Here is a 6697-nt window from a genome sequence, read left to right as displayed (position 1 = left end):
TCTCTGATTTTTGCACTTCTAGGTAGGAGAATAGAGTAACTGGTAAGGCAGTTGATGCGCCTTCTGTTTTTTTTAACCATCATATCCAATAAAAAGCCACATCACAAAGTCATGCTACAGAGTGCGTGTGTTTTATTTCCATGTTTGGAGAACTGCAATATCAGATGTGAGCATTTTATGGCTGGGCCGCTTATCACTGCATTTGCTGTATCTTTATCTGGCGCTTCCTAGTGCTTTGTGACTCCCCCCTCCCTTCACAGCAATTGGTAAATTTGCTTTTATGATTTTCCTGGTAATTTAGCCACTAAAGTTTTACCAAGCAGTGGGCTGCTACAAACAGAACAGCACTCTTCATATCAAAGCATAGAGAGAACAGTTGCCATTAAAAGGCATTTGATCTGCTGGAATAAAACTATAAACACATTTAAATGAAAGCAATAAAAGGAGTGGGAGAGGACAGGAGAGTGACTGTGTTTGCTGTGGTTAGCAGAGCATACTGCATTGATTCACCTTCCCTCACATACCTTGGTGCCAGGTTTTCTGAATGCACTCAGCATCTGTAATTGGGGCTGGATTTCCATGAGTTTAGCTCCTAGATAGGCACTAAAAATAAGCGGCCAGATTTATTGTTGCTTTTTGGAGGAGCACAGTATTCAGTCTCTTCTGAAATCTCCCCCAAATCTGTGGGTGGGTATGCTGATAACCTGGCCTTAAATATATTCCTTTCAGCTGACCACCCTGTGGCTAAGACTCTCCTCCTGTTTATACCACATTGTTTCACAAGCTGGATGGGCTATCACAGATGAGGTACAACAAGGTACAACACGCTCATCACTGTGGTTTCTAGGCAGGAGTCTGAGTTAGCCCGGGGTAACATCAGTCCTTTCAGACTGTCCCTTCCTACACATCCCCAGGCTGCAGTACTCCAACTGGGAGACCAGCATGAATAGCATCTCTCTGGGGTTCCCCACAGTGCAGCTGAACCTAAAAGGTCTTGGGATCAAAACAAATCTGCAGAGACTAGTATGAAAGGAAGAGCAGAGGCCCACACCCGGGGCTGGGCCAGTGAAAGCAACAGGTCCAGGATTTCGGAAGTGTTGGGGGCACTGACCCACCAACCAGGCAGAAGGAGAGAGAACTCCCGACCGTGCAGTCGCTTCCCTCGCAGGGCTAAGGGAACGGGCCCTTTACAGAGTGAAAAGGGTCCACATGCTCCAGCTTTTCCAGCAGGAATTTCCCTTCCGACTGCCCTGCTGCCAAGCTAGAGTCACTCTGGATCTCCCGGGAATGGGGGAGATTCTGTTTGGTGGGTGCCTTGGCATGGTAAAGCAGCTGCTGAGGGCAGGTCCGAGAGAAATGCCAGCCTGAAGCAAGCTCAGTGCTGAACAGGAGCAGGACTGTGCTGGGAGGGACAAACTCCAAGCAGCTGGTCATGGGGGTGGGGGCCAGAGATGACATCCACTCGCTCTGCTGAGAAGGGAAGGCACAAAAGGAGAGTGCTCTCACTGCAGTGCCCACCGTACCACCACGCCTGCTCCCCAAACTTTATGGCTAGGGACAGACATTACACATAAACTGGTTTAAGTGATGAGAAACTGGTTTAAACCTGTAGCAGAACAGACGTCCAGCGCACATAAACCAGTTTGAAAATGGCTGAAACTGGTTTGAGGTAAATCTGGTGGAATCAGACTTAACTGATTTGGGTCAAACCAGTTTACGTAATGTCTGTCCCAGATCCCTTGCTGGTTTAAGCTAAACCAGACTGCCCCAGCATCCCGGCATGCTCTCTGGGTAGGGCTGGCCCCTTGCTTCTGCTCCGTGCCTGGAGCCCGGCAGAGACTGCAGGCATCTGCCTGGCTTCCCGGTCCGTGAGACAGGACAGGCTCTCTGGAGCTAATCAACAGGTAGTTGGTAATGTCCTTGCTTCCTGTATGGCTGCTGCCAGGCGTATGGGTTTTCAGCCTAGCTTCCTCTGTGGACCCACTTCTATATTTTAAGGCTGTTGCACCTGTTTGTGAGCTACTGCCCCAGCCTCTGCTAAAGAGTAATAAAGGAGAGCCAGCGACAAAATGGCCAAGCTGCTTGCACATAGTCCAAGGTGAGAACAAACAACTAAAGTTTCTAGAGGTGTTTTTAGCGGGCTAGACAAGGAGAACGACTGGATTCCAGACAGATATGAAGGCTTGGGTCACAGGGGCTGAGCAGATTTGGGATTTTCCAGCAAATGTAGAAGTCAGCGTCTGAACAGTGGATTTGGGGTGGGGGGAACCCCCCCCCGCCACCTCCGCTGTCTTGTAAATCAGACAGAGTAAAATGCTCTCACTTCCAGGGGCACTGCCTGCTGGGTGTGGGATTTCTCTCTCCGTTCAGCACTAAGACCTAGGACAGAAGGACTGCAAAACCCATGGTTGGCCACTATGGCTGGGCTCACTCTTTTTTGCCAAACAGAGGCTCCTTCCTCAACACCAAGATCACAAAAGCTGGTGCCTGATTGCAGAGTGGCTGTATAGCAAAACCCATATTTAAGGGCCAAACGGGCAAAGAGGGAGGCATTCATGGCACTGACATGTTTGCTTCTAAATTGTAAACCAGACAAGGGAGGAACACTTGAGAAGGGACATGTCAGCCTCCTTTTCTTACTTAAGAGAGCATAAATCACAGTAGTGAAAAAGCCAGCTGGAGGATGCACTTTCATACAAAATGCTATCCTTTGTCTCCCACAGAAGATAAAGACTTGAAGGTTATGGAGACAAACTTCTCCCTCATCCCTTGAAATGGTCCCTCCCGATCAGGCATGCGCAACGGAGAATGCTCCCCCACCATGCACAGAAAGAGCAGGCGGAAATTGCCAAAGACTTTGAGTAAGTCTCCACTCCATTGAGTCTTTCCACAAGACCTCTCTTACCAGTGGCAGTGTCTGGGGACCCAATCCAGAGTTTGCACAGATAATGAAAAGGCTCTCAGCACTTTGCTGGGCTTTGGAACAGGCCCAAGAAGGCTTGTTCTTCAAGCAGATAAAGACTGAATGGGAACAACTATTTACGTAGCTGGATGAGAAACCCATGGCTTTCCCTCCCCATGCAGACAGGGCCTTGAGACCATGAGTCTGTGCTGGGCATGTACACCAGCATGCAGGCTAGAGCTCTGCTCCTAATCTCCTCTTGCCACACACCTCTCTGATGTGGCATTGCGACCCTGTCAGTCTGAGCCTACAAGTCCTTAAAACTGTGACTGTCACTCCTGCTTTGGAAAAGTCTTGTCTGCAGTCCAAAATGCTGGTCATATAACCATTGATCTGGCTGGTCTCCTACCCACTAGATTGCCTGCCATCCTTAGGGGCCTGGGAGCCAGTTGCAGAGAGCTCAGGCAGAGGTGGGTTCACGGGTGGGTCCAGGGGCCCTGCCAATCAGGGGCCCCCTGGGACGCCGGGGCAGCACGGCCCAGGTACGCAGCCTGGCTGCGGGTACCTGGGGCAGGCAGTGGACGCCTCCTCTCATCCAGCTGGGCCAGGGCCAGAGGGTAGGGGGCAGGAGCAGGGCTCTGTGCGGGTGGCGGCAGCTTCCTGGGGCTGTCTGCTGCCAGGAGGCCCCATGGGCAGCTCTGCTCCCACTCCTGCTTAGCACTGCCTGTGGGTGGCCACTAGCACCAGTGCTCCTGGGATAGGACAGGATGGGACAGCCGTGCCACATTGGGGCTGGCAGAGACTTGGGCGGGCAGCCAGGCAGGGCATGGAGCCCACGCCCCTCCGCCCCAGCCCCAGCCTGTCCCATAGTGCTGGGGGACCACAGTCCTGGCTGCGTGATACCTGCCAGGTGGAGGGGCCAGGCCAGGTTGGGGCTGGGGCCACCGTCACCTCAATGGTGCTCGTGCCCCCGGCTCACCCCAGACTTGCTGAGGAGGACAGGCAGGCCCAGCCGCAGCTCCCTGGTGAGTGCAGAGGGGATCTTGCCCTTACCTGGTGGAGGGTCTCCAATTTTCTATTTGCCAAGGGTCCCAGTAAACCTTAATCCACCACTGAGCTCAGGCCTTTTCCATGAGCTAGCACCAAGTAGGACCAGGTAGAAGGCTAAGAAGCCTTTAGATAAGGCCTTTGCCCTGCACATGGTTAGAAAGAGATGGGGGAGGCTGGCCAGGCCCAGGGAAATTCAGGAACTGGGATTTGCTTTCACCGCCACGCACCATCCCTGATCCCAAAGCTGCTGGCAGGGAGAGGGTGCCTGGCACGGCCCTCCACATTCATCACAGCACCGCAGAGTCCTTCTGGCAGGAAAAGTCAGGGCCCGCAGCAACGTGCCCTTTCTTTATGTTGTGGTTAGAGCTGGTGGGGAAAAAAAATGTTCCAACTCACCTCTCCCACAGGTGGAAATTTGGACCTAGCTCAACCCCAAACTGTTTTAGTTCAGAAAGACTTCCAAGGTACCGCATGCTCCCATTTTTGCTCACAGGTTGGCACCCTCTAGTTGAACGGGGTTTCCCACAGTGCAGCATTGCTGGTTGAACTTGATGGCATTCTCTGGCTGTGTTGCACCCCTGGGAGCCCTGCCCTACAGCAAAGAACGGGGATGTAAAGGAGCTGAAAGCATTTGCCATTTCAGCCAGGATTTCATCAGAAAGCAGGAGCTTTTTGTTAAGGTCTCTCATTAAGCCCACATAGTTTTTCACCGAAACTGCTTTTCAGTCAGCTCCAGTGGTGATATTTCTTTCTTATATTGCAATACAACATTCCCTTGCATAGAGGCATCCTGATGTAATGTCAAACTCATGAATTTTTATAGGTCCTGGAAGGCCAGGACCAACAGTAGATATTACAAGCCTTCTGCTCACAACTCGCTGTCTCTCAATGCAGACCCAGTGGCCTGCATGGTTCAGCATTGTTCATGGATGCTTTCCCAAGAACCAGGTTTCCCGGGGAGTACAAGATAACGGTACTGGAGTGCTTCCGCCTGCCCCGCCAAAGGACAGGTTGAGGCAGTGGCTGAATTCACAAGGGTGACTAAGGATGGGACTTGGTTCTGGGCAAATGTCCCCTGTTAAGGACAACAGCTACAGATCAGAGTTTGTTTGCAAGCTTTGTACCAGAGTACTCTACAGTCTGGCCCATACATGAACTGAAGACAAAATCTCCATTTCAACAGCTTGCTCCAAGTGAATGCAGTTCTGCCTGCTCAACAAGTTAAATTGGATTAACAGTCACTGACCATTTAACCTTTAACATACTGGCTGATCCTCAGGTGTTTACACATTGGGGCAAACCCGGACTTTTGCTTGTATTTCTCCCCTCTCAGCACGCAGCAGGCCAGCGAGAGTAGCAGCTCTACGCACAAAACTGCATTGCTTGTCAAATGAACGGGCAGGGAGAGAAGACAAACACACTACAGCCATCTCTTCTGTGAAGCAGGGTGTTTCCTTCAAGCTTAATATCACCTCCACATTGCTTCTAAAAATCTGCATAGGGTAAAAATAATGCAGAGCACCACCCAAAGCCCGTCAGATTTCTGGACACTCAGTCATGACCCTCAGTTCAGCCCCCGTCCTGACAGCACTGGTCTACCGAGATCGCCAGTCGCTGAAGTTACAAAAGGCTCTACAACAAAAGGCTCCCGATTCCTCCTTGCCCTCCAGTGCTGGGGTAAAAAACCCTGCTCAGAGTAACGCCGGCTTCCACCCGGGTTACCGCGCTGACTATCCTCACGGCCAAGATCTGAAGCGTCGCTGTACAGCGCAGAGCCACATCATTGCATGGGCTGTGCTCTCTATTTTATCCTGTGCCGCATTCAAAATACAGTAGTAAAACAAGCCTTTAGGAGAGTAAAAGAAGCAAACAGAAACCGTAACCTTTGATATTCAGGCTCTGAAACCTGTTTGCATTATACACCCCACCACTTGTCCCCTGGCACGAGGATGTAACTGCCACCATAAAACAAGGCAACAGCTCTCTCTGCTGGCCACGCCTGAGGTTGCTGCCCCAATTCACTGACTTAAAGCACGGGACAAAAATGAAGGGGGAGGAAGGAAGGAAATCATTGGGAGGTGGATGGAAGAGTTCTTCGGTCAGGGTTGTTTGCAGCATCAGAAAGCCAGGCTCAGCTGAACAAACATTCATTTGATTGAGCCACGTATCAGGTGTATTAGATCTTGTCTCTAGACGTGCACTTATTTCTGTGAAGTGCCATAAACCATGTGAACACGATTTTCTCCATCCCTTCATCCCCTCTCTGGGCGCAAAAGAATATAAGTGGGAGCAATCTGCTCACATGCTACAATCTCTTGCTTCTCAGCACAGGGGTTTTCAGAGGACAGGGCCGAAATTTCAGTGCCCGTGGGTATACGGCTCTGTGCTGTCCGCGGTAAGAACCAAGCTGCCGGACTCTCCTCAGCAGAGAAGTGAGCGCAACTCAGGTTTGCCACATGCGCATATTTGGTCTTTGGAAGTCAGGAAGAGCAAGAGGCATTGAAGAGAAGTGAAACATCCAAGGGAGAGAAAGAAAGAAGACATCTCCCGAAATGACCATGGGCATCTCGCAAAGGATCCTGCTTGCAGCAGACCCGACCCTGCTGATCAAAGACTCCTTATGTTTCAAAGATGCAGAGAACAGAACTGTGACCCTTCAGAGACCACAACTCTTTTTTTGGGGGGGGGGGGGGGGGGAAACAGGGTTTTGTGGTTTAAAGGGGCCTTTGCTTTGCTTTTGGTTTC

The 6697-nt window shown here is 51.1% G+C and overlaps 1 pseudogene; it reads left to right on the top strand.

The window, feature by feature from the left end:
• The window catches only part of LOC109287623, a 6952-nt pseudogene extending 6840 nt beyond the window's left edge, over window positions 1-112 (top strand).
• The last annotated feature ends 6585 nt before the right edge of the window (window positions 113-6697 follow it).

This window comes from Gavialis gangeticus, unplaced genomic scaffold (assembly GCF_001723915.1).
Source record: "Gavialis gangeticus isolate Ggan-Ray unplaced genomic scaffold, GavGan_comp1, whole genome shotgun sequence".
Classification (NCBI taxonomy): Eukaryota; Metazoa; Chordata; order Crocodylia; family Gavialidae; genus Gavialis; species Gavialis gangeticus.
This window is presented reverse-complemented; position numbering and strand designations above follow the sequence as displayed.